General features: G+C 48.1%; 1 protein-coding gene across 5 annotated transcripts in view; it reads left to right on the top strand.

Annotated features, from left to right (window-relative positions):
- The window catches only part of GOLGA5 (golgin A5), an 800,028-nt gene that overhangs the window by 274,663 nt on the left and 499,279 nt on the right, over positions 1–26,086 (top strand). The gene's annotated exons all lie outside the window — the stretch shown is intronic.

Genomic DNA, 26,086 nt, shown 5'->3' with positions numbered 1-26,086 from the left:
TGTTTATGAAATGCCTGTCAACTGTGGCGGCCCATCTGCGTCTACAGGGCATACACGTGTACCCATACCTGGATGATTGGCTGCTCTCGAGAGCTAGCCGACGAGCACACGAAGGAGACCGATCGACTACTGACGTAGCTGGGATTCTATGTTAACTATTTGAAGTCCTCCTTGATGCCATCGCAAAACGTGCTATTCCTTGGTGCCAAACGCAACACGGTGACTTGGCTGGCATTGCCCTTGGAGGAGAGGCTAGCAGACATTCAAGGGAAGGTGCAATGACTGTCTGCGAAGACGGCTTCAGTGCGGGCCATCAAGTCTTTGCTGGGCATGATGTCGTCCTGCATCTACCTCGTCCGTCTCTGCAGATTGCAGATGCGACCCCTACAGAAATTCTTGGACTCACGTTGGATACAAGTGCCCTGGGGGTTTGCGTAAAAGATCTCTCTCAACGAGGAGTTTCGGTGGGCGAAAGAATGGTGGTGGGTGCACTCCCACATTGCCCAGGGGATGGGATTTAAAACCGTGCCATACCAGGAGACCGTCACCACGGACGCCTCTCTGGAAGGTTGGGGAGGGGGGCTCACACCAGATGGCTACACGCCAGAGGTCTGTGGCTTCCAGAGGAGAAGGATCTGCACATCAACATCCTGGAGCTACGGGCAGTGTTCTGGGCCCTCAAGTCTTTCCTACCATCTCGAAAGGGCAAGGTTGTGAGGATTTTCAGACTACACCACCACCATGTACTAAATCAGGAGGCAAGGGGGCACTTGATCCCCAGTGCTTCCCAAGGAAGTTCAGGACTTGTGGCACTGGGCCATCAGACTGGAGATATTCCTTGTCCCACTCCACTTGGCAGGCATCAAGAACATCATTGCAGACGCCCTCAGCAGGGAACTGTGCTCCTGCCACGAGTGGGAACGTTGTCAGGATCAGGTGGACCGCCTGTTTGTAAAATGGAGCAGACCCCATATCGATCATTTTGCCACAGCGGCATACTCCAAATGACAGAAGTTTCCCAGCAGATTCCGCCAACCGAGGAGCTTGGGGGACACCTTTTCCTTCCCGTGGGACAGTCTACTTCTGTACGCCCCCCCGCCCCCATTTCCTCTCCTACTACATGTCATCAACACACTTGGTGTAGATTGTAAGTAAGGCATTGTATCAAACAGCAATACAGACACAAGTGATCACAGTTCAACAGTGTTTATTGAAATTCAAATGGGTTTGAAAAACTCCTATCTAATCCTAAATCTAAAGATGAGAGCAAGCTACGACCATCAAATAATAATGCAGTCCTAGCCGAGTCTGTCAAAAGGAAAGGGCCTGTACTAATAAGCCTATTGCCATTCCTTACTAGTAAATAAAAATAATTTGGGAAACAATGTTATGCAAAAGAAAAGTGTTCTTTCTCAAATGATGTGTCAGGATATTCAAGATGTTGGCTTCCCTTCCTCACGTTTTCAGCACGGGACAAGGCAGCGCACTCGAGCTAAGCACACTCTCTGGCTTCTGTAGCATGAGGATGCAGTTCAAAACTTCAACATCAGGGCCCTCTGTGCCATAGTTTCTTTGACATTCAAAGTTTCTTATTTGAGAGGGCCTGATGCAACACGACAAACATTAAAGTTCCTTTCTTCTTAGGATTTTACATAGACAACTTCTCGGGTGATTTACTGTTCACCCCTAGTCCCATTCACTAGACGCAGACCCACTTTAACACAAAACCTTCAACTGGTCTCTCTCCGCCGGACTCGTACCAAATGTATCTACTTTTCCAAGCTTTCTCTACTTCATCAAAATCAAAGACTTTTGACTGTGTGCGGGATTTAGCTTGACCCGTCACAGGACCCATTTGATTCACAATTACTTGTTCTCTTCTTCATATAAACTTTTTCTTACTTTCACTTTTGCCACTTCTCAGCTTAGAGAGACCTTAGATTGAGCACCCACATGGTGCCGAACCACTCTGTCAAAGGTATTGTATCTTTCTTTTAAAGTTCAGTCACTCATCAGCAGTTCAACTTCACTTGAGTCTCTTATCACACGCGTTTAAACAATGTTCTTGGAAAGTAATGGTTCCTTGTCGAAAAGGTCAAGGGAACTTCCCTCCTTGCGATCCCCTTCTGTTTTGCCATCTTTCCTCTCTCATTCAGCTGCTGTCTCGAAACTGCTGTTTCCTCGTGACCTTGGCCTCACTCAGTGTGCTCTTGTGCTCTGCCTTTTAGCCGTGTGGGGAAGCTTAATGGAAGTAAGGTGTGCGAGTATAACGTCCTTTCATCGGCAGACATTTTTGCAAGTGCATATTAAATTTGTTCGAATTTCGAAAAAGGTTACTGAAATATTTTGGGGGGTGGGGTGGGAAAGGGCAGAGAAGGGATTAGGGGATGGGAATAGTTATAAATAGGTGGTGGCGGTGGGAATTGCCTCCCAAAAAAAAGAACATTCAATTACCTTTTTCGTTATTTTTTACAAGTTTAAAAGGCAATCGTAAAAATGCCTCACGATGAAAGAACATAGAACTTTGTGTGTGATGGTCAGTATTTGCCTGACCGTTGTACTGGGACATGTCAGGTATACAGCTCGGGTGTTGGTCTGTTTTTTCTCATAGCGGGCTGTCCATGAGAACGTGTTTGTGTTGTAAAAAAGGGGGGTAGAGTTCCTAAATATCCTACCTGGTAGTATGGGATAAAGGTGTTATGTGTAAGGGGATACCTCGTCTCACCATCCTGTGTACCAATCCCACTTCCTGAATACGCCTCAGCCAGGTGATTCTCCCGCACTGGTCCACCCCCAGGAACTGGATCCAAAAGCGATGTGGCTGTGTCCTGGCCACCTGGATGACAGATCCCCGGGGACTAGTGGGTGACACACCTTCTGGTTTCTCACACGATGCAAGATGCTACTCATTGCCCAGGTGTGTCCGAGACAGATTTGGTATCCGTACCTGCTCAGCCTGGCAGCATCTCCTCCAGTCAAGTTGCTGGTACATCCGTATCTGCTCACCAGAGAGAGAGGTACAATCCTTCATCATGACCCAGGATCCATGAACCCGAGGGCATGGCTCTTGCAGCCTTAGAGTTTGGAGGATATGAGTTGCCAGCGGACTGCAGGGAAGTCCTTAGCAAAGCCAGGGCATCATCGACTCTTAAGTGCTACGGCCATACGTGGAAGCATTTTGCGACATGGTGCTGGTCACAGAAGCTTACCCCACTGAGGGTCACGGCTCCACAGATACTTCCATATTAATGTCTTTGGAAAAAGCTAGATTGGCTTACGCATCCATCAAGATACTCAAACTACACCAGATCCTTGGGAAGATCCTTGCTGTGGTCCCACAGACTCGTCAAGGAGTTCCTCAAGGGGCTTTTCCGTTCTTTACCCACTGGTGAAGGCTCTTGCCCCGGCATGAGAACTCAATGTGGTTCTGACGAGGCTCATGGGGGCACCTTTCGAACCTTTGCATCAAGCCCCACTCAAGTTTTTCTTGTGGAAAACTGCTTTCCTTGCGGGCATCACCTCTGCCAGATGTGTCGGTGAGATCCAGGCCCTATCCTGCAAGCAACCGTATCTGACTTTCGACGAATCGAGGGTGGTACTGTGTACACACCCCTCCTGCATGCCGAAGGTTCTGTCGGAATTCCACTTCAACAAGCCCTTGGTGTTGCCTCTTTTCTTCCCGAAACCTTTGTCACTGGCGAGGCTCTGAATTTGCTGGAAAATGCGTGTGCCTTGAAGTTCTACGTAACTTGCAGGAAGCGTTTTCGGAAGACTTCTCAATTACTTGTGAACTTTGGTCCAGTGAACCATGGGAAGGCCTTGTCCAAGGCTTCCATTTCAAGGTGACTCTCTGGCTGCATAATGCAGTGTCATTGGCTGGCGAACCGGCCTGTGCCGGGCCGCTCGAGAGCCCATTCCACCAGAGTGATCCCTGCGACGACGGCGTTTCTTTCTGGTGTTCCCCTGCTTGACATCGGCAGGGCAGCAGTGTGGAGGTCCACGCATACCTTCACGAAGTTCTACTGTTTCGGCAGTGAGTCCAGAGTCGGCCAGGCAGTGCTACGCAACCTGTTTGCTTGAGGTGAGTCTGTTCCAGGGGTAAGTGTTAATTGCTTTTGTTGAGCCTTGCCACCTCCTGTGGTTGTGTAATATTGTACTGTTGTGTATTTGTTATTCATGAGCATGTGAATCCATGCTAGACCCCATGCTGGAGAAGGTCTAAGTTATTACCTGTAACTATTGCATGGGCCTGGCATGGATACACATGCAAACCCTCCCTCTGGCCCCTATGTGGCTCTTCTTGGTCATACTGTCACTTTGTGTTTACCAAATCTGAAGATGGCTGCCAGAGGCGGGCCTTAGGGAGAGGACTGTCATTGGATGGGGGCAGTATGACCCAAAGGACAGTGATTGGTTTAGAGGAGAAATACAGTTTTAAAGTGGCTAGTTTGGAAGGGAATTTGTATTTACGTTATAAGGCTTCTGTGAGAAACCTGAAGTTGTCTCCCTAGCTAGTCGCCAGGGATCCAGGTGGCCAGGAGGCGGCCATCGCTATTGGATCCAGTTCCTGTGGGTGGACCAGTGAGGGAGGATCATCTGGATGAGGGTTCTTGGGGAGTGGGACACCGACGGGCGAGACGCGGTATCCCCCTCCTTTGAACACCTTTTCCACATCCTATCATGTAGGATATTCCAAAACACTGCCCCCCCCTGCTTTCCGACACAAACACTTTCACACAACACGGAAGACAACGGACTAACGCCATAGCCCTTTACCTGACATGTCCCAATGCAAGGGTCAGGCAAAGTCAGGCAATTGACCAGAATCACACACACCCGACGGCCCTTTCCCTTCCCCAGAGGCATAAAAGGTGGAGTGCCAGATCACAAGACGAGCAAGGCAGACTGCACGACGCGAGAGCTAACTCAGCACAACAGTTAAGACGGCGGATACTGAGAGGATGACAAGGAGAGAAGTAACCTTGCCCTTTCCGATCTAGGCCAGTGAAACCTCAGCAGATGGAAACCCAAGACCTCGTGCAATAGCTAGCGTGTGTTGCAGCAGATGTCTATGGTACGCAAGACCTTGCTCCTCTGATAACCAAGCCGGGGAAAGACGCTGATCTTGATGGTACCAACCTTGACTCCCAGAAGAAAGAAAGACAAGCGGTTCATCACACCTGGTGAGTCGAGGGGAAAATCGATAAGAAACCGAACTGTGTTGAATGACAAGTAGCCAACGGCTAATTTGAACTTTGAAAGACTTAAAGAAAAAGATTGAGGAAAGAGGGGGAAAACCAGCAGCAGAGAAGACCAGCACCACGTGGGTGCTCAGGCAGGAAACTATGGGCGATGACCCGATAGTAGAAACTACTGGAACCAGAAGCCCTTGGGAAGAGGGGAAAAGAAGTCAAAGTAGTCATACAGGGATCTTGTAAAATCCCCTTGTTAGGGAGAATTCTCTTATAAGGCTAATTTCCCAAACCTAGTGAGTTCCCCAGCAGCTTTGCTGGCTTTTTAGGGTTTGTTTTTTTCTCCTGCTAACAGTGAGACTCTTTTACTCCCACTCTTAGGCATGATTTGAGGTATGTCTTTGACTTATGTGTTTATGGGCTATGGGGTTTCTTTTTACTCCGTAGGGTATCTGTTTTTCTGTATGTGTGGTACACAGCACCCTCCGTGCACTACCACAGGGGTGTCACAGTGACCCCCAAACATAGACTCCACACCCTGGGACTGACTACGGTCTCCCAGGGCATGTAAAGTTACCATTGGCTTTACTAGTCCAAAATAGTGAACAGAACCAGTACAAACCATCATATTGTGCAAGTACTGGTAAGGGGTAATTCGTTTTCCCCTGGGTCTGTTTTCGAGGGGGCACTGTCCCGTCCCCCCTCGTCGAGTTTCTGGCTGGTGGCAGTGGTTACCATGCAAAATATTCCACCAGAATATTCTCTATGGGATTTTCCCATTCATTTTAAACGCACCACTTTTTGGTGCAATGTTAAAGATACCGCCGGTTTATTTATTTAATATTAAATCACTGGTTGGGTCTTTTTGCCAGAACTCTTTTCTAAAATGACGTTCGTGTCCGTCTCTGTAACTCTGACCAAGGTCGAGCCCTTTGTTCCACTATTTTGGCGGGCTTCTCCACAGAAGCCCTCCAAGTGGTGCCACTCTGTCTGGGTTCCACAGGAAGGGTGGAGGGGGCAATTGGCACCCTGGACTGCATTGCCTCGGCAACCCAAGTCGCACACTCTACTCTTATTGGCCCAGTGGTGAGCCGCCCGGCTCACCACTTAGCATGTGTGATTGACAGCTAGGCTGATGAATGGGGGTTTTTCTGCATAAAAGCAGGGCCTTTGGGACTGGAACTTCAGAAGTCGCCACAGGACCTAAGAATCCGAAGAGGGACGAAGCTAAGCCATCTGCAACGACAACACCACCGGTGAAGCCCTGCTGCAGCTACCTCACCAGTTTCCTGACGACAAGAGAAGATCTTCTGCTGGACGAGTCTTCTTCCTCTGAGCTGGTGGGACCAACCAGTTCACCCTTTTTTGCCTTCCAAGACGGCCCTTGGTCGAATCGCCTGTGCCAAGCACCCCAGCGGCCGGATAGCCAAGCTCACCACTTTTGACAGCGAATAAAAGGACTGCACCTTTAAACCGGGAACTCCGCGGCTGGTTTCATCCCTGTGCAGTGCAACGACTCCAAGTTTCCTCCTCGACGAGATCCTCTCTTCCCCTGGTCGGAACAACGAACTGCAATCACTGCCAGGAACAACTGCCCCCGCTGGAGCTTCTCTTTAAGGTACTGTGTCCTGCCTGGCCTCCCTTTCTACAGATTGCTAAAGGTGACCCTTCAATCATTGGCTTCTATACTGGGTTGACTCCAGACCTCTAACTATATCTTTTGAATCACCCCAACCTCTTTTGAACACTCTGCAAAGACTTTCAGTGCATTTTAAACCGTGTGATCCTGGGCACATTTCGCTTTGCTCCATTTAAAGTGGGCCTGGCCTATGAACTTTGGCTCTACAGTATAACCTGCCTTTCCCCCCTTGCTCTGAACTCTTAAAAGTGTTGGGAACTGTTTTATTTTATGCTCTGCCTTTTCTCTCCCCTTTTAACCTAAACTATTGGAGTGCCATCTAGGTTAAGCACTCACTTCTGTCTTAACAAATAGTTGTGCTCTAACCCTGACTTGTCTGATAATTATCAAGGGAGGTGTAGATACTTACCTGACTATGTTTTAGATTACTTTTCATTGAGAGTGCTAGTGTATTACCTAAAGTGTGTTTTGAATAAATAACTATATACTTTTTATATAAAGCTCTGGTCAGTGTTTGTTTGCTCTGCTGTGTTTTGACCCTATTGTGTACACTCTGCATACTGCCCTACTCTTCTTGAGAGAAGTCTGACTGCTCAGCCACAGCTACCAGGTAAATCTGGGTGGTGCAGACTGCTACCAATTGGGTTTACCGCTTACTCCTGTAGTCTTAATCTTTTTGCAGTGTTCCCTAAGGGAACTGCACAGGATTCTGCCTAACACCCCTCTACTGTCGAAAGTCTTTGACCTACAGATGATCGCGATGCTAAGGGAGATGAATCCCGTTTGGTGAAATCAGACTGAACTGTTTATAGAAGTTGGCGAAAGTGATCCCGGGAGAGGGAAGCCAACAATCAGAGGCAAAGCCTGAAGTGCTATTCAAAAAGACGTTAAAACTCATGAATGTAACAGGTATTGGAAGACCAGGGGAAGTGAATTGTCCCCCTTTTCAAGTGTATCTGAGCCCGGTCGAGGGAGATTCAGGGGTGAAAGGCGATCACCCAAATTTCATTGATAAAGGAACTGTTCAATTGATTGGTTGAATACGATATGAGAGGGGTCGGCTGGTTGAATACGATATGAGAGGGGTCGGCGCCTGGAAGAGGGGGGATCCAGGGGTGAAGCCATCACCCAACGTGAACCGTGGAAAATAACTTTTTGTTTGTTGTGGAATACATCAGGCCCTCGAAAGCAAGAGACTTTTTAATGAAAAGAGACTTTTCCATCGAAAAACCTGATAACTGGAATGGAACTGTCGGCTTGTGCTGAGAAAGCTCGAGCGCGTGCTGTGCTCCACGGTCCCACCTTTCCCATGCTGAAAACGTGGGGAAGGGAGACCCCTGGTAATGACATCCTTACTTATCATTTGAGAACACTTCTTTCTTTTTTGAAACCCTGTCCCACACTCTTACATTAGTTGTAAGGACTTGGCAGTATGTTTTTCTTAGTATAGGCCCTTTTATTTGACACAAAGCCACTAAGACTGCCTTATTTTTCATTTGATGGTTGACGCTTGCTCCCGTCTTAGATTTAGGTTTAGGTTAGGCGTTTTGCCACCCTACATTCAGTGTTCAATTAACACCCTTGAACTGTGATCACTTGTGTCTGTCTTTACTGTTGCAACCACGAGTTCCTTACACTTCCCTTTGGCATAATCCTGGGTTTCAAATTGCTAATAAAACACTAAATTGGCACAGTTGGATTTCAAAAGGAATTTTGGAAATAGGGGATGTGTTCCAGGGTGGACAAATGAAACCGTTTGAGGAAATACAGGGTGTATATGGTCTAAAGAATGGGGAGGTAGGAAGATTTAGAGCTATTGAAACTCTTTTATTGCAGAGATTGGACATGTTGTCTGGGCCAATCGTGAACGAGCCAAACGGATGCACTATATTTGCTTCATGGCCATGCATGGTGAATCATGGGAAAAACTGAGGGGGCTTGGAAAGCGGATTTGGGTTGTGAAATAATGGATGGAGAATGGATGCAGGTGCTAGGAGTGGGTTGTAGGAGTAAATTGGATCTGAGCTTGAGACTCGTGCATCAAAAAATATTGGGGTGTATGTACTGGACTCCAGTGTGGATGTATGGTTTGGATTTCATGGACAATGACACTTGCGTGGAGTGTGGTAGAGAGAGGGGCACCCTTATTCACATGTTATGGAACTGTTCTAGGTCAAAAGGCATTTTGGGCGAATGTGTTGGATAGAATGGATACAATATTATCAATAAGCTTACCAAGAATGCCTCTTCAAACTCTCTTGCTATCCAGCAGAGGAAGATGTAGAATTGCCAAGTAGTATGGTCAATGGATTGACAAAGTACTGGTAGCGACAAAGCAGATCCTGAAGTTAAGGAAAATGAGAACAAATCCACAGATAGAAACTGGGTGAATGTGCAGGTGTTGTAGAATTGTGAGAAAACCATGTCTAAAAAGCAGAAACAAGAAGGAAACTATTTAGAACTCTGGGCACCTTTTAACAGCTTGCATGTTACACGAGAGCCGGCTATATTGCATGTGACTTTTGTTGGTGAAAGAAACTCTGAGTAACTGGGTCATTTATTTGCATCTTATCCACGTGTTTTTTTTGTGAGTGATCTCTCCCCCTTCCCTTTTTTGTTTTTTCCTTTTTTTCCTGTTCTTTTCTTTCTCCCTTTCTTGTCCTGTGTTGTGTGTTAATTCTGTATTTGGGATGAGCATGTTATGGATAAGATTGAGTTATGTAATGTTAATTATATGATGTATTCAGTAAAAAAAAAACTTTGTTAAAGGGACGTTATGGTCAAGTTGCACTAATGAAAACCTATACAATTCAGTAAAAAATGTTGTTAAAAGGACGTTATGGTTACAAGTAAAATCTAAAAACCCCTGAAATTCGCCAGTTATGGTAAGCTAAGCAACCATAACTCGCGCCACCACCGTGCCCTGCTAAGGCTAACACCCAGGACATCAGTGGATGTCTGCATACAACCAAAACACGAACAAAAGATGGCGTGTGCAGCAAAAGAATCTGACGCACTTCACGCTGTTCCACAACCAATCAGTGAAAGCGTCACATGTCCGCGGACATGACGCTACGGATTAGCCAATCGATTTCTTGTCCGCGGAGCGAATCGGGAAGTGTGACCGTGGAGCGGACATGGATATCACTAATATTTTGAGACATACTTTTTGGTCGTTTTAAAGGAAACTACTCTCACCAAATTTACAAAAGCACGCTTTCGGGACCAAGCTCCTGCCCCTGCCGCGAATTCGGTTTGGCCTGTAGGCGTGCGCAAAGTTTTTCCGCCATTCAGTCTATGGGAAAAAAATATGTTTTGGGACCACCCCTATAACTTTTCCCCCCCGGACCAAACATCACCAAACTTTGCAAATAAATTCAGAGTGGCCCATATAATTTTTTTTTTTTGCAAAGTTTGGTGAGGATTCACCCAGGGTAGAGCGGTGTTATAAGCCGCCCAAAAAGCAACTTAACCATAACTACACAGCCACTACCGTGGCTGTGTAATTTGAACCTTAAGGATTCCTTAGATATCTAATAAGTCTTGGTTATTGCTGGGGATAATTTTACTCCCAATGTTGTACTGATAGTTGTATTCACTGTTTGAGCAGATTGTCTTTTTTAATGAAATGTATAAATAGTGTTTTTAAAAAGAAAAATAATTAGGCAAAATAAAATATGTATAACCTAGGGATGTAATCTGCAGTGTAGAAATACATAACAATTTAAAATCATTAAGGAAAGAAGGGTCACCATATATTTTTTATTTTTCAAATTTTACTGTGCATTTGTTAGCCGCTTATAGTAAATTGTGTACCAAATAGAATAATAAATGGTTATCTACGTAACAATTAGGTAAAGAACAGAACAGTTGGGCCTTTTCGTTTATGGGTCTTTAAATAGCTGGAAAATGCCTTTCTAGATAAATAACAAAACTTTTTTTGCTTACAAAAATACCAATTAAGCATTTTTATCTAACTTGATCTCGCCTCACATATTGTCTGTGACTGTCATGCTCTTCCATCTAGTGGGCTAGTGGTCTTTTTGACATACGAGCCAGTTGAACAATATGTAGTGTGTCTCTATATATATTTCTGAGGCTTGTGGAATCTCCTTAGATCACATGCTATGATCACATGCTATGCATAGGCCGACATCTAGTGGAAGCTGCTGAGTGTAACGTCCACTGTACCTGTTGTGCTTCATGTGTCGAGGTCCCTCGCATTGTTTTTTTCCGCCATCACTGTCGATCGCTCATAGCAGAGTTTATTCTGGCTATCGCCTTTACTTAAAAAAATAATTAAACATAGAATACTCTTCCTGTCCTTTGTTAGCCGTTCTCTTGCAATATCTTTGGCGACAGCACCGAGGACAACTTTTGTTGACGATTACACCAACTCATCTCAACGAACCTTTCAGACGGCCTCGGAAGGCGTCAACGGGCCTCGGCCCTCACAGTAGGGAGAGTGGGGGGAGGTTCATTCTCAGTCTCCCTAAGAGAATGCATGTTCACTTCTCTACCCACTTAATCGCCAGGCTGCCTTCCCCATACACAATGGAGAATACACCTTTTAAGTTTTGCCCATCCTGCAACCGTAAATGCCCTTGGAAGACTGGCACCGGATGTGCAATCTTTGTCTCCCAAGGGATCATAATGAGGGACAGTGCAAATCGTGCAAGCTCTTCAAGCCCAAGACACTTAAGGACCGCAAAACAAAGTGCTGGGCTCACCATGCCATGCAAGCTGAGGCCGCCATGGACGTGGAGACAGCCTCCGGTGATGGCAGCGTCAACGTCTACAGTGACGTCAAGGGCGAACAGGATACACCGGATGCCTGCATTGGTCTTTCTGGGAGCGCAATTCCAGATGGCTATCAAACTAGTCAAGCCATTGAAGGAGAGAATGGAGCAGCTCTTGTCTCCATCGGGCTCTTTTTCATAAAGAACGTCGGTCATGGTCCGCTCGTTCAAGTCTTTCCTCGGCACCATGTCGTCCTGCATCCCACTCATTCCCAATTGCTGTCTCATCAGGTGGCCAGTGCAGGAATTTCTCGCTTACAGGTGGTCCCAGACGCAGGGCTCCTATTCGGACAAGTAGATAATTTCCCGATCTCTGGCAGACGACCTACAATGGTGGACTCATCCTGTCAATGTCGAGCAGGGCATACCCCTGGTGGAACCAGATTTTCAATTCACTAACATGACCGATGCCTCGCAGACCAGATGGGGTGCTCATCTGGACTAGTTCCAAGTCAAAGGCCTGTGGTCTCCCATGGAGGTCTTGCTGCATATCAACGTCCTAGAGCTGAGAACGGTACACTGGGCACTCAAGTCGTTTCTTCCCCTCATCCAGGACTCGGTGGTAAGGATTCTCACCGACAACACCACAACCATGTTCTGTCTGTGCATGCAGGGGGAACGCACTCATGTCTCCTTTTCCAGGAAGCCCAAACCATCTGGCATTGGACCATACCTCAATGAATTTGGATCCTGGTTTTCCACCTGCCAGGGATGCAAAACATACAGGCAGATTCCCTCAGCAGGGGCTCTTCTCAGATGCACGAATAGCAACTGATATACTCCCAGGTGGCGAAGATCTTTGAGAAATGGGGCTCACCCCCTTTGGAGCAATTTGCCAGCCCCAAGAACAAGCAGTGCCGTAATTTTGCCAGCAGAGTTCCTCATCTGGACTCCAGTGGGGATGCTTTCTCTTTTCCATGGACAGGGATGTTTGCATACGCTTTTCCCCTGATAAGGAAAACAGTTCAGATGATTTGCAGGGTTCCCTGCAAAATCATTCTGGTGGCCCTGTTCTGCCCAGGTGTCAAAGGTTTCCCCCAGGCTCACCTAAGTTCTCTTCTTGTGGCGTTCCGCGGAGGACTCCTTCTCCCAGCCGGACCGGGACTTGTATAAGTGCGCGCGAGTCGAGTCTGACTCCAGCGCGTTGTCACGACTCGCTCCCTTCGCTCCCGTTCCCGCCACTTGGGGGCATGTTTTGGGGCTTATTCCTTGCTGGACATTTCCTCCGAACCTAATGCCACAGTGCTGTAATGAATTGGGAGCGCTAAATCCCTATTTTCCAAACTACTTCCCTTCCGGATCCATTCCAGGTTTTTGGCAGCCAGCATGCTTCTTTAACCAAATGACTGTGCTTCCCAGAATGCCTGGCCCACTGCTCCACCTCCACCCTTGCAGGACAAGGTTGGGTGGAGGATAGGCAACACCTGTGGCTGCAGGTGCAGCAGTCAGCACACCTGAGGCGTGTGCTCGTTAAACAGCTTTAAAAGCCTCAGTCTCACTTCAGTCCAGCGCTGGTCATCGTTTGCAGTGTTCCTGTTTTTGACTAGTCCCTGGTCCCTGGTTCCTTGCCTTTGTACCTACTTCCTTGTTCCTGTTTTCTTGTTTCCTCCGCCCTGAATTTCGGATTCATGCGCTAATTGATTTCTGCTCCCTTGATTTCCCTTTTTGTCTTCCCCTGTTTGCAGGCAGCAATTCTCAGTGCTTTCCCCTTTTAGATGCAGCCCAGTTTGTCTGTGTTCTATATTTCTTTGACTCTGTCCTTTGCTGCTGTTACCCATTTGCCTTAGCCTTCCTCTTAGTTTAGTTTCCTGTCTTTTCCTTGAAGGGGTAGGGAGAAGTTTGCATAGGTTATTTCGTTTTTCCCTGCTCCTGATCCTTACTTTCTAGAGGATCCATTCCATGTTTTCCATTTCACTTCTGCATCCATTTCCCATTTGATCATTAGGTGTGGTGTGCGGTGGTAGCTAGCTCCTGTGTGAATGCTTATGTTTTCCCCACTAATTTGTAATCCCTATTCCAACTTAGGTATTTAGTTTTCTGCAGCGGATCACGCTCTGCTGCCTTCCAGTCTCCACCCTTGCCCTGCCGGGCTCTCCACATTGCAGCGGATCTCACTCTGCTGCCTTCCAGCCTCCGCCCTTGCCCTGCGGGCTCTCCACATAGCAGCGGATCACGCTCTGCTGCCTTCCAGTCTCCGCCCTTGCCCTGCCGGGCTCTCTACATTGCAGCGGATCTCGCTCTGCTGATTCCCAGCCTCAGCCCTTGTCCTCTGGGCTCCCTGCCCGGCAGCCTGCCTCATTCCGGCTGCCTTCAGCCCTTGTCCTCTGGACCTCCCTACTTCTCCCATTGCTGTTATAGCCTTTTCTGGGTCCCAGATTCATCAACAGGATTCGTGGGCTAGCTGACATTCAAGAGGTGTATCTCGTCCTCGTGAGTACAGTTCTTAAGTTCCCTTATGTAATACCATCAAGAGTGTTAGTACACAGATCCTGTCATTGCTGGCCCTCCACGTGGGTTTAGCGCTGTCAGTACCTGTAACAGCAATTGGGGGTAAGGTGCTTGCCGACTTTCCTCGCGGTCAGGTGCTTACCCCACATCCCTTTTCATATATTGGTTTTGATGTCACACTCTATTTGCACTCCTGGGTTCTAGCATACCTGAGTCGTTGTTCCTGGGTGCACATTTCCCTTGCCATATTTGCTGCCTTTGTACTCGCCTGACTAATCCTGACACGCGTGCGTTCAAAGTTCCTGGAAGTCGCGTGTTCCAGGACGTCCAGGAAGAGGATCGAAGAAAGGTAAGAGATGCTGGAAACAGGGGAAAAGAGAAGAAAGAATAAGGGAGTTGGCCAGGAACTTGGAAGGGTAACGCGGAGCAGCACACACACGTCGAGACACTACCTAGAGATAGCGTTGAGACGCGCGGAGGCGTGGGGGCGTGGACCATTTATAGAACGTGCCGTGTCCGACTTACAGGCTAGTACGGAACACGGCACTGGGCACGGCCATGTTGGAAGTATCAAGGAGCACACTCTCCGTCTGGACCCGGACCAGGAAGACTAGAAGGGGCTATGTCCATGGTTCATGACAGCATGCCTCCTCCGAAACCCCGTCCCACCAGGCTTGCCAGGGTGTGTGAGATGGAATCTTCTCCGCAATCGAGGGGTGTTTAGGTTGGATAGTGGTTCCCATGTTCTCTCGCTAGGAGGATAGGAGTTCCACTCGACCAGGTATTGAAGCCGACCCCGTTTGTACCTGGAGTCACATATTCTGGATACTTCATATTCCAGCTGATTGTCCACAATCACAGGACTGGGTCTGCCGGTTTTCCGGGTGGAGTGGATGTAGGGTTTGAGTAGAGACGTGTGAAAAACTGGATGTATTCTCTTCCAGGAGTCTGGTAGCTTGAGCCGATAAGAAACAGGATTGATGATTTCTTTTATGGAAAATGGACCATAATATCGGGGGGCTAACTTGTTAGGGCGTAGATGTTGTGGTAATAGTTTCGAGGACAACCAGACCTGGTCACCAATAGAATAGGAGGGTGCTGGTCTTCTTTTGGAATCGGCATATCGCTTAGTGCGAATCTGGGCCTTTCCCAATTGTTCCTTGGCTTCCTTGTGGATGTTGAAGAGAGTTTCAATCCAGGAATCAAGTGAAGGTACTGGAGTTGGATGTGGTAGAACTGAAGGTAACACGGAGGGATGAAAACCTTGACTGCAATAGAAGGGGCTAACGTTGATCGCTGAGTGATCTGAATTGTTATAGGCAAATTCGGCCAAGGGTATAAGGAGGGACCAATCATCCTGTACCTTGGTTGCGAAACAACGAAGATATTGCTCCAGGGTTTGATTAACACGTTCTGTGGCCCTGTTGGTCTGTGGGTGATATCCAGATGAAAGAGCGCGTTGAATCCCTAGAACACGACAGAGATGTTTCCAGAATTGTGAAATATATTGCGGTCCTCGGTCCGATATGATCTTGGAAGGGAGTCCATGAAGATGGAAAATGTGTTCTAGGAAAATTCCTGCGAGCTCTGAAGAGGAAGGAAGTTTATAGAGAGGCGTGAAATGTGCCATATGAGTAAACAAGTCTATGGTTACCATGATGGTCGTGTAACCCCGGGAAGGTGGTAATTCCACGATGAAGTCTGTAGCTATACATTCCCATGGTCTTGTTGGCAGTGTAGGTTGCAATAGAAGGCCCGCCGGTCTCTTATTGTCGTGCTTATTCTGACTGCAGACAGTACAGGTCTTGATGTACTCTTGTACCTTGCATTTCATTTCCGGCCACCAAAGCTGTCTTTGTATAAGACGGAGCGTGTTGGTTACGCCACGATGTCCAGAATGAAAAGTATCATGGCAGAGAGTTATTATTTTATGTTGAAGTTTCGGTGTGGGAATGACCAAGGCATTGTCCTTGAATAAGTATCCTTCCTTGATTCTTAAGTTCCAGGGATTCTTCCTAGAGACGTCCTTCCAGAGGTCAGAGGACTGGGTTTTGGCTCGAATCTCTTCCAAGAGGTTGATCGCTTGAGCTATAAAGATTGTGTTGGGAAACATTGTAGGATAGGTCCTATCTTCAGTGGTTAAATAGTCAGGACGTCGGGACAAGGCGTCCGCAATCACGTTTTGTGATCCAGGAACATGAGTGATTTGGAATTGGTACTGGGCGAAGAAGTAGGCCCAACGCTCCTGACGACTGTTCCTGCACTCCATAGATTGGAGAATTTGTAGATTTCGATGGTCCGTACGGACCTGGACTGGATATCTAGCACCCAGGAGTAAATGTCGCCATTCTGTGAAGGCTTGGCGGATTGCCAACAGCTCCTTTTCCAGGACGGAGTAATGGGTTTCGCTGGTTGTTAGGGTTCTAGAGAGGTAAGCCACTGGGTGGTCCATCTTGTCCTCAAGCACCTGTTTCAAGACTGCTCCTATGGCATGGTTGGAGGCATCCGTTTCCACTATGAAAGGGCGGTCTAAGTCAGGCTGAGCCAGGACGGGGGCTTGCGTGAATCTTGTCTTCAAGCGTTGAAAAGCCTTCTCTTGCGAGGAAGACCAGATGAAGGGAACATCCTTCTTCAGCAGAGCAACGATTGGTTGGACGAGCTCAGAAAAGGTAGGAATGAACTTTCGATAAAAGTTAGCAAGTCCCAAGAAAGACTGAACCTGTTTCACTGATGTAGGAGCAGGCCAGGCCAGTATGGCCTTTACCTTTGAAGGGTCCATTCCAACTCCTTCTGGGCTGAGGATGAATCCAAGGTAATGAACTGAAGTCACGTGAAAAAGACATTTCTCAGGTTTGACCAAGAGCTTGTTTTCACGGAGCTGTTGTAGTACCGCCATGACATGTTCTTCATGTTTCAAGGGATCCTTGGAATAAATCAAAATGTCGTCTAGATAGACAATGACAAAGAGAAAAAGAATGTCAGAAAACACCCTATCCATGAAACGTTGAAAAACTGCAGGGGCATTAGCTAATCCAAAGGGCATGACTAGATATTCAAAGTGACCAAAGGGCGTTCTAAAGGCGGTCTTCCATTCGTCCCCTTCCCGGATACGGATTAAGTGATAGGCACCCCGGAGGTCCAACTTCGTGAATATTACGGCGCCTCTGACAGCTTCCAGGATATCTGAAATCAGAGGCAGAGGGTACCGATCTTTGAGGGTGCATTGATTTAGACCACGGTAGTCAAGGCTGGGTCTGAGTTCCTTGGAATCCTTCTTAGGAACGAAGAACAATGAGGCACCCGCTGGAGATTTTGAGGGTCTTATGGTGCCATTTTCCAAATTGATGTCCAGGTATTCTCGGAGGGCCTTTTTCTCAGGTTCTGAAAGGATAAACATTCTGCCAAAGGGAATTACTGCTGAGGGATCTGTCTCAATGGCACAATCTTCGGGTCTGTGAGGGGGTAAAGCCTGGACTATGGCAGTCGAAAAGACATCAGTATATCCTTGGTAGACCTCTGGGACTTGTACAATGTTGGAAACCATGAGTGAGGTTTTTTGCTCTCCTGAATGTTCAATAGCTGGTGTTAAGGAGAGATCCAGGGATAAACAGTGGGACATACAAAACTCAGAGCCCAGAAACAATGACCCTACTGTCCAATTAATGTACGGAGTATGTCTTTGAAGCCAGGGCATACCCAGAACCATTGGGTAATGGGCTGATTTGATGATGTCGAATGTAATCTGCTCTTGGTGGTGGTTTATGGAGAGACGGACCTCTTTTGTCTGTAGGGTTATGGGTCCTGAAGAGAGAGGTCTCCCATCAATTGCTTCTACCGGCTGTTTAATGTTCCGTGACTCATATGGTATTTTATGTCTGATAACCCAGTCTTGATCAATGAAAATTCCCATAGCTCCACAGTCCACCAGGGCTAGTATGGGATAGGTCTTGTGCTTGGAGGGCGATAGAAAGGCCTGTAGCACCACCACGTTATTCTGTCCAGGAGAGTTCAAGGATGTGATTGATGTGGAGCAGACATCTTTCTCCCGAAACCTCGCTCCATCTAGGGCCGGGAGCTGGCGTTTCCTGAACGCCGTGGAGGGGCTAAAGGACATTCTCTAACGAGATGCTTGTCTGAGGCACAATACATACACAGGCCGGTGTGAATTCTTCTCATCCTTTCTTGTGGAGTAATTGGCCCACGAAAGGCGCCTATTTGCATTGGTTCGGAGTCGTTATCAGGGGTTGAGACAGGATCGGATTTCAGTCGACCCCGGAGGGGTTCGTTGAAAGGCAGTCTTAGCCTTTTTCCTTTCAGCCCTCCTTTCCTGGATACGAAAGTCTATTTGTAGGGCTAGATCTACCAAAGCCTGAAACAAACTGGGGCGAGCCACTCTGGCTAATTCATCCTTGATATCGTCATTTAGACCCCTGCGAAATAAGGTGAAACTCGCTTCAGGGCCCCAATCAGCCTCCTTTACCAGCTGTTTGAATCTGGTAACGAACGTTAGCATATCCTGGGATCCTTGCCGAAAATCAAGTAGGCGTTCCTGGGCGCTGAACACTTGTTCGGGGCGGTCAAACATAGACTTGAGCGCCTGGATAAATGCATCATAATCGTCCAGGAGGACGTCTCCAGAGTTCACTAGGGGAGTGGCCCAAGATAACGCATTCCCTGTAAAATGGGAGATTATGAAGCCCACCTTGGCCCTGGAAGTTGAAAAATAATAGGGCTTGAATGTAAAATGCACCAAGCAGGAATCCAGAAATCCACGTAAGGATTTTGGCGAGCCATCGTATTTGTCTACCACTCCACCCAGTATCACGCTTTCCTTATTGGCAGAGTCACGTGACAGCACTAATTGTTTCAAGGCTGCGTTCTCTGCCTTTAAGTTCTGTACCTCGGTTGTTAGCTCCTGCATGCCGCGCATGAGGTCCTGGACCGCTTTCTCCATAGCGGTTTCGGTGTTGATCGTTTGGCGTCTCAATCTGTCAAAGGTTTCCCCCCGGCTCACCTGAGTTCTCTTCTTGTGGCGTTCCGCGGAGGACTCCTTCTCCTGGCCGGACCGGGACTTGTATAAGTGCGCGCGAGTCGAGTCTGACTCCAGCGCGAGCGTTCAAAGTTCCAGGAAGTCGCGTGTTCCAGGACGTCCAGGAAGAGGATCGAAGAAAGGTAAGAGATACTGGAAACAGGGGAAAAGGGAAGAAAGAATAAGGGAGTTGGCCAGGAACTTGGAAGGGTAACGCCGAGCAGCACACACACGTCGAGACACTACCTAGAGATAGCGTTGAGACGCGCGGAGGCATGGCCCATTTATAGAACGTGCCGTGTCCGACGTACAGGCTAGTACGGAACACGTCACTGGGCACGGCCATGTTGGAAGTATCAAGGAGCACACTCTCCGTCTGGACCAGGACCATCAAGACCAGAAGGGGCTATGTCCATGGTTCATGACAGCAGGCAGACCTGGTTCGCCGACCCTCTTCACCTGGGCTCCCATCCGGATAGTCTCTCTCAGAACAACGGGATGGTGTGGCATCACAATCCACGCTCCCTCAACCTAGCTGCATGGCTCCTGATCAATCAGAGTTCGACAACCTAAATATATCTCAGGATTGTCTTAACATTTTGGCTGCGGCAAGGGCTCTGTCTACCAATGCATCATATGTCCGTAAGTGGAAGAGGTTCTGTGTCTGGTGTTCTCAACAACCTGATCTACAGCCATTGAGGGTGTCACCTCAACAACTCCTTCCTTATCTTTTGCTGTTAGCGAAGGATGGTCTCGCAATCTCGTCTATCAAGGTTCACTTGGCGGCAATTTCAAGATTCGTGCGAAAAAGGAATTCTATGCCTCTTTTCAGCGATAGATTAATCATTTCTTCAAGGGTCTTTTCAGGACTTTTCCGCCCAAAGAAAAAGTTCCCTCCCGTTTGGAGCCTCAACCTTGTGCTCTCAGCACTCATGAAACCACCGTTTGAGCCTGTGTCTATGGCTGCGATAAAATGTGTAACTTGGAAGGCAATCTTTTCGTGACTATTACGTCCTGCAGACGAGTATTGGAACTGCAGGCTCTGGTCATTGACCCTCCATATATGCGCTTCATGAAGGACAAGGTTCTTATCTCTACAAATCCGCACTTCATTCCCAAGATTCCATCGGACTTTCACAAAAACACTACTATTGCCATACCAACTTTTTCCCCTAATGCTTCGACTCCAGCGGAAAGAGCTTTGCATTCCCTGGACGTCAAAAGAGCTTTGAAGTACTATCTGGATTGCACTAAGTCCATCAGAGCAGCCAAGCAACCTTTAGTGGTTTTCGGCCCCTCCAATAAAGGGAGTTCAATTTCTAAGCAAGACACCTCACGCTGGGTGGTGTCCACAATTACGTTCTGCAACGCTAAAGCCAACAAACCTTTACAGTCGGCAGCTCATGGTTCACTCGTCGAGGTCCACGGCGACTTCGGCGGCTCTTTGGGCGGGTATACTGATCAGACACATTTGCCAGGCAGCGACCTGTGCAGTGCCCCACGTGTTCACCAGGCACTACTGTCTAAATCAACAGCATGCTGAGGACGTACAGGTGGGACAAGCGGTGCTCCAACACCTGTTCCATTAAGGTAAGCCTTGCAGCTTCTGGGTTTTTTGGTTCTAAGCCTGTTTTCTTGTGGTGATTTGAAGTGATGTCCTTCTCTTGTTGATCATATTGCCCTACGTCTATGTCCTGTTTGCCTGTTATTCACCGCCAGCCTCTTACTGCTACAGAAGGGAGTAGTTTCTTACCTGTAACTCCATTTCTCCAGTGTTGGTATCTTTCATAGATTCACATGCGCCCTCCAGCCTTTCCCTTCAGTCAAACAGTCTCTTAGGACATCCTCTTTTTGGAGAGGTTAAAATCTGAGGGAAAGCCGCAGGGGCGGAGCTATACTCTCGACGTCCCATTGGTGCGGCCTAAAGCACCCATAACGACGTCGGTAGAACACTCAAGGTGTTGAAGTTTATTTCCATAGGAAAACTACTATACTAAAATCACCAAGGTTTCCCAGCCTGCCAACGGAATATTCACAGCATGTGAATACATGAAAGATAACGCTGGAGAAATGAGTTACAAGTAAGAAACTACTCCTATCCATTCCCCAAGACCCCAACAAAACAAGTTATTGGACTCTGACAGGTAAGAAATCACACTTAAACCAATAGTTATAAAAAAATAAAAAATTTAAAAAAAATGGCTTGTTATAGGCCCTTTATTCACACCTTATACATAACCCACACATAACTAACATATAACATATAGTCATTTATACATAAACATAAAGAAAATGCATCACTGTTATAATGGTTGCAGATGACACCTTCATCTCGGCCACTTCAACACTGCTTAGCCCCAGAGCAGGTCAGCAGAGAGATCACTTGTGCTAATGCGGTCTGGAGGGGAGTGTCCTCCCTCTCAGCGATTATGCATCATCTGCGGGTCCAAATTTTATCTGACTTCTGAAGAGGAATACCTCTTCTCTTTATGGGGGAGTCCCCGCCCTTCTTGGTTATGACTTCCCTCAGCCGAAGAGCAGACCACAAGCATAAGGAGCAAAGAGTGGAAAAATCCATCTAAAAATGGAACAACCCAGCTTCACTTCCTTGCCTTCGTTCCCAGTACCCCTTATCACTGCACCTGCAGAGCGCTCCGACACCCTTTCTGGCTCATCCTTCAGCAGACAATAAAACTGTTCTCCACAGTTAGTTCATTTGATATCATTATGTGACCTTGCCTCTGCTGCAGAAATGTATGTTTACTTACTAAGCCCACGAAAACGTAGGCTTTCATTGCGGTGATGAAAGTGAATGTCCAAAATGGTTGCGCACCGACGCCATGTTTTAGCTTGTTTCGCGCATAAGCACTACACCTTGCTGCTATCATCCTCGTATAAAGTTTGCCGTCTACATTAATGAACGCTATATGGCAGTATGAGGAGCACAGCTGTGAATGTTTGCCTGGCTTCGGAATGAGACGGATGTGTGCCATATTCATGGATTTTGATATCTCCCCCTTCTCTCGAAAGTAATTAAATACCTCTGTAAGGGCCTGGGCGAGCGGCTCCCTGAATGTTGTTTAAAATGCTGCTGTTAGCCCATCTTCCCCTGGGCTCTTGTTTGCCTTTAATCGTGATATTGCTCTTTGCACTTCTTCATATGTTATGAGTTCTTATAGTTGTTCTTTTTGCTTGGGGTTAATCTTGGCCCGTCCCAGCCTGATAGGTATGCTGCTTGCCCTTCCTCATCTGTTGGGTCCTCCCTGTATAGGTCTGCCTAGAATTCTATCACAATCCTACGTTTGGCTTCCTCTGCCCCAACTTTTTTGCCACCCCTATCCTCCAAAGTGGCTATGAACGCTTTCTGTTCTCTGGCCCTTATCTGCCACGCTAAGGCTGTCTCCACTTTATTACCTTGCTCGTAGAACTTTTGCCTGCTCCTTAAGAGGGTACTCTCCACTGACCTGTTAGTTAACTGTTTAAGTTGCCCTCTCGCTTGCACTAGTCTCCTGGCCACCTTATTCGTTCCATTGCCTTTATGCATCCTCTCAAGTACCCATAGCTCTCTCTCTAACACCCCCTCTGCTTCTTTCCTTGCCTCATGGCTCTTCTTTGAAGCTCTTATGAAGTACTTCTTAATGTGCTGCTTAAACACATCCCATCTCTCCCCCAGACTGTTTCCATCACCCCCCACTCTTCCACAAATTAGCGTATGTCATTTTCTGTTGTCTCACCTCACAATCTCTGAGAAGATATTCCTCCAGTCTCCATTCCCCAGTCCCTCCCGCCTGTTTCCTCCCTCCCACTCTAGTGAGACCAGGGCGTGGTCCAATATTGTCATGCTCTAAATATGAACTCTGCTGGTTGGACCACCCCTCGCGTTGCCATAATATGATCTATTCAGGAGTATGTCTTGCGGACATGTGAATAGAAAGAGTAGTCTCTCTCTTGTGGGTGGTGTCCTCCACACATCATTGACCCCATCTTCTTTAAACCTTCTTAACAGGCGTTTGGACATTGTCCCCATTCCATGCCCCCTCAATCCATCTGACCTGTCCCAGACGGGGTCCACTGCCAGGTTAATATCCCCAGCTACGATAATTTCCCCCTCCCAAAACTTGCCCAGTTCCTCTAGAAATCGATCAAAGAACCCTTCGTGCCCCTGATTGGGGCATATACTGATGCCCATGTATACGCCAGGCCACCCATTTTCCTTTTCACCATCACATACCTCCCCTCTGGATCCCATTTAATCTTGGTCCCTTCTATTCGTAAGGATTTATGGAATAGGATTGCCACCCCTGTCCGTTTGGTTCCTGCAGCTGCATGATATTGTAGTGGGTAGTTCTTGCTATGTAGGCGACGCTCATCTCCCTTCATCAAGTGCGTCTCCTGTAGGCAGACTATTCCTGCCCCCGCTTTTTGTCAATTTCCCTCAGGATTGTGAACCTCTTATTCGGGCTGTTAAGTACCCTTATATTCCATGAGTTTAACCTATACAATCCTTCTTGCTAGTGTTACACCCAATTGCCATGGCACCCCCTGCTTCCTCTGATTGACTGAGCCTTTGTCTCGCTGTATCCGACTGCCCTCAGAAGTGGCTTTACAACTCCAACTTGTAACTGTCCCAGGATCCATAGTCCGGGTTCTCAAAGTGGTCCCCTTCTGCGAACAGTGTGTGGTATTCGCCCCACCCCCGCCCATCACTCTCCCAATTCCTTACCCCGCATCATGGTATATTCTAGTCCTTTTTAGTGAGCCTCCTCCCAGATCAATTTGTCCTTCTTCATGTCTTCTTCATCTTTTTCGTGCACCACCCATGGGGCCCAGATTGTGCCTCGCCCAACACCTCTCCTGGGTGGTTTTTCAGCCACCCCCAGGGCCCTCAACCTGTTAAACAGTTTTTTCCTCGTTGCCCATGCGAAATTGGAGCCTTGTTGGGAAGAGCCATCTATATCTCATCTTCCTCTTATTCAGTTCCTTCATGAGTAGCTTGATATGAGCGTCTCCTTGCCAGTCTGTTTTGGGACAGGTTGTCGTATATTTGAATCTCACAGCCCCGCACTCAGATCTTCCCTTTCATCCTGGCCACCCCCTTGAGCTGCGCTTTGTCCTTGTAGTTATGCATTTTCACTAGTATGTTCCTTGGCTCTTTCTATCCCCATATTTCGGGCCTGTTCCCCCCTCTACTAGGTTCTCGAACAATTCGTAGTTGCAGACTTCCAGGTCGGAGTCCTCAACTCCCTCCCCCAGGTCCTTAATCCGGATATTGTCACTTCATGACCTATTTTCTTCTCCTCCAGGGCCCTTATTCTCTCCTCCCCCTCCTTTGTCTGTTGTGCCCACTCGGGCCCCTTTGTGTCCAGCTCTGTCAAGCGCTCTTCTGTCTCCATTACACGCTCTCCTAGGGAGTCAATGTCTCTCTGGTTGCTCGTAATGGTCTACGAGAGCTCTTCTCTTATGCTTACTCCCTCTGTCTTGACTGTCTCAGTGAGCTCCCCCTTGAATTTGGCCAGTGCAGTAAGCAGATCCTCTTTGGTGAGTGCCATATCCCCGTCGCTGTGTCCCGCCAGGTTTGCAAAGGGAAGCTTTGTTTGTATTTGTCCCTTTGGGGCCCTTCCTGTTCCCTCTCTCCCGGGTTAGTATTCTTCTTTTTCGGTCCCATTGACCGTCCCCTATCCCATTCTTGCAAACATCTCTGTCCGCTGGCCCCAGGTTTATCAGTTCATTCTGATAAACCCTTCCAAAATTTGAATTGCCCTCCCCTCCTGCTTGCTCTTTTCCGGTCTGCTTTGCTGCTTCATGTGGTGCTTTCCTTCTGTGTGTTCCGGGGGTACTCCTCTGATGTTTCCTGGGCCTTCTCCCCTTCTTGTGTCTCAACTCTCACCTTCTATTGCTGCGGGCGTGTGGTCCCCTTGCGTTTCCCCAGGGCCTTGAAGTGTCCTTTCTCCTCCCCTCTGTTTCCCTTTGGCCCCTGGCACCGCTGTGTCTCCGGGGTGCCTTGGCTGGTGAATACTCTTTTGGAGGTTGTTTATTAGTCTCCAGGCCCCGCAGCCCCCAGTCGTTATGGGTGCTGTCCATTCTCCTTTTGCAGGCCGTGTCGTTGTCACGCTGCTTCCCTCCGCTCTTTCAGGGCCTCACTGCTCACTGCACTAAGACTGCAAGCGCAGGGATCCCTACCTGCAGCCTGTCTCCTTTTCAGCCCGTTGCTCCTCCTCACCTGTGTCCCCCAGGCTCTGGATTACCCGGGCTGCTTCAATGCTTCTTTCCCACTTCCTTCACTCTCCCTCCTCCATTCTCCCATTTCCCAGCACTGTTTCTCGCCTCCTTGCCGTCTGGACTCCAGCAGCTTGGATGGCCACTCCTCCCGCAGGCTGTATGTTTCCCTCGGTGTTCCGCCGCTCCGCTCCTTCTCTCCGGCAGTGTGCTCCCTCCTCGCTCTCCTGCAGCGCCCCCGTACTTCTTTACCTCTGCTGGAGACAGGATGGAGTTCTTGTGTGCTATCTTCTTCGCCTGGCGGCACTTGCTGTTCCTCCTCTGACTGCTATCCCCCGGACATCTGGGGCCAGGCGTGCCTCCCACCACGCTCCTTCTCTTTTAGACCTTCCCAACTTGCGTACTCCTTCCCGGTCCGCCTTTGCTTCCCTCACAGCCGCACCAGGATTCTTTGAACAACATTCCCGGTCCTTCCTGTATGGGGACTGCTCTCTTCAAGGTTCGGTGAGTTCCCAACTGCCTCAATTCTCCCAAGGTGCAGATCCACCGCTCTCCCCTGGGGCTAGCAGGTGCCGTCCACCATCTTTTCCACGGGGCCTTCTTCGCTGCCTCGCCTGTTATGCCTTCTCCTTCTCTTGGTGCGAGGCCGTTGCACTGCTCCCTCCTCTATCTCAGCTCACACTATTTCTATTATTTAAGGACACGTCTGATAGCGGCGTCCATGTTGTTAAATCGAGACAGAGCTCATCCATAACACGTCTGC

This window comes from Ambystoma mexicanum, chromosome 14 (assembly GCF_040938575.1).
Source record: "Ambystoma mexicanum isolate Mex_15411 chromosome 14, UKY_AmexF1_1, whole genome shotgun sequence".
NCBI classification, from domain to species: Eukaryota; Metazoa; Chordata; class Amphibia; order Caudata; family Ambystomatidae; genus Ambystoma; species Ambystoma mexicanum.
This window is presented reverse-complemented; position numbering and strand designations above follow the sequence as displayed.